Genomic DNA, 2,021 nt, shown 5'->3' with positions numbered 1-2,021 from the left:
CACACCACACCACGCCACACCTCTCCCTGCAGAGCCACGCCCCTCCCTGCAGAGCCACGCCACGCCCCCCCTGTAGAGCCACCACACGCCCCTCCCTGCAGAGCCACCCCCCGCACGCCACGGCCCTGCCCCGATCCCCAGAACCTGGGCTGGTGTGGGGCTGCGAATGCCGATCCCCGTCCCAGCCCCAGACAGCCCAGCCACCCCCAGCTTACGGACCCCAGGCGACCTGCTCCAAAGAGCTGGCACTTGAAGGCGCCATTTGCTGGGATTTGTCCTGCAGGTCCAGCGGGAGGCCGCACAGGCCACCTCCAAGGCCTGAACCCCAGACCGTGTCACATGGAGAGGGCCCCAGGATGGGGTCCAGCCAGGACTTTAACAATCCAATAGAATATTTACTGAGCATGGACTATGTGCCAGGCGCCTTGAGCTGGGGACTGGGGTTGGGTGCTGTCCCCCATTCTAGTGGTGAGGCAAACGGATCGTACACAAAGATGATTATCACATAACGGCAATGAGAGGTGCCGTGGGAACATGGGAGTCTTCCTGGTGGGTCGGAGCAGGAGTTCTGGGGTGAGCCTGTGCCGGGGGCCAGGGCAGAGCAGGAGTGAGGGCTGAGGGGCACATGGACGCGCACTGCAAAGGGCCTCTGGCCACCGGGGGACTTTGGGATTTTCCTCTCAGAGCAGCGGTTCTCAACCTGTGGGTCGCGACCCCTTTGGGGGTCGAACGACCCTGTCACAGGGGTCGCCTAAGACCATCGGAAAACACATACATAATTACATGTTTTTGTGATTAATCACTATGCTTTAATTATGTTCAATTTGTAACAATGAAAATACCTCCTGCATATCAGATATTTACATGACGATTCATAACAGTAGCAACATTACAGTTATGAAGCAGCAACGAAAATAATTTTATGGTTGGGGGTCACCACCACATGAGGAACTGTATGAAAGGGTCGCGGCATGAGGAAGGTTGAGAACCACTGTCTCAGAGGGACGGGCAGCCACCGGAAGGCATCGCACAAAAACACAGGCAATGAGGTGCTCTGTGCTATGTTTTTAGTAGGTGGCCCACCCCGTGGCTCCCACACAATGGCAGGCACCCTGTCCGGCTTCCAGATGCGAACCTCGCTCCATCTCCCCACCTGGGAGCTGCAGAGACCCCGAACATCCACTCAAAGCTCCCAGGGAAGAGGCAGTGCCCTAAGCACCCGCGTCATGCCCACGCGCAGAGCCCAGGCCTCCCAGCCCCGCCCGAATCCACAGGGCAGAGTTCAAATCCTGGCTTCTCCAAACCTCAGTTCCTGCTGGTGAGTAAGGGCCACCCAGGCCCTGCCCCACAGGCTGTGAGGAAGGGAGGGGCTGGCACTGGGACCGCAGTGGCCCAGTGGTCTTCTGACCAGTGTGACCCCAAAATAAAGTCTTTTTTTTTAAGTTACCGCCATCCAAAAACAGCCTTCCTCTTCTAGTTAATGTGAGGATTAATTAAGCTAATAAATATTAATAATTACGAAGAAAAGGTTTGTTTTTGTTTTCAATTTTTTATACTCGATTTCAGAGTGAGGAAGAGAGAGAAATAGAAACATTGATGAGAGAGAAACGCCCATTGGCTGCCTCCTGCTGGGGATCGAGCCCGAAACCCAGGCATGTGTCCTGCCTGGGAATCGAACCGGCGACCTCCTGGTGCCTGGGACGGCACTCAACCACTGAGCCACACCGGCCGGGCAGAGAAGGGGTTTCGACTCGCCCCCGCACACAGCAAGTGCTCAATAAGTGCTTGCCGCCAGCTCCGCGGATCCGAGAACATTATCTGGGCCAGCCAAGGACGCGGGCTCCCCTCGGGATCCTGGGGGCCCAGCCTCACCACGGGTGCCAGGTGCTCTGATTTGCCCGCAAAGGCAAGAATTCGGTAGCAGAGGGGCTCTCCCGGTGGCAAGACACAAACACAGATGGGCTGAGGCTCTCAGCCAGCCCCTGGGTCCCCGGGCCCTGGCAGGGGCTGGCAGACAGCAG

This window comes from Myotis brandtii, unplaced genomic scaffold (genome assembly GCF_000412655.1).
Source record: "Myotis brandtii unplaced genomic scaffold, ASM41265v1 scaffold633, whole genome shotgun sequence".
NCBI lineage: Eukaryota > Metazoa > Chordata > Mammalia > Chiroptera > Vespertilionidae > Myotis > Myotis brandtii.
The sequence above is the reverse complement of the archived record's forward strand: the minus strand, read 5'-3'. Positions refer to the sequence as shown.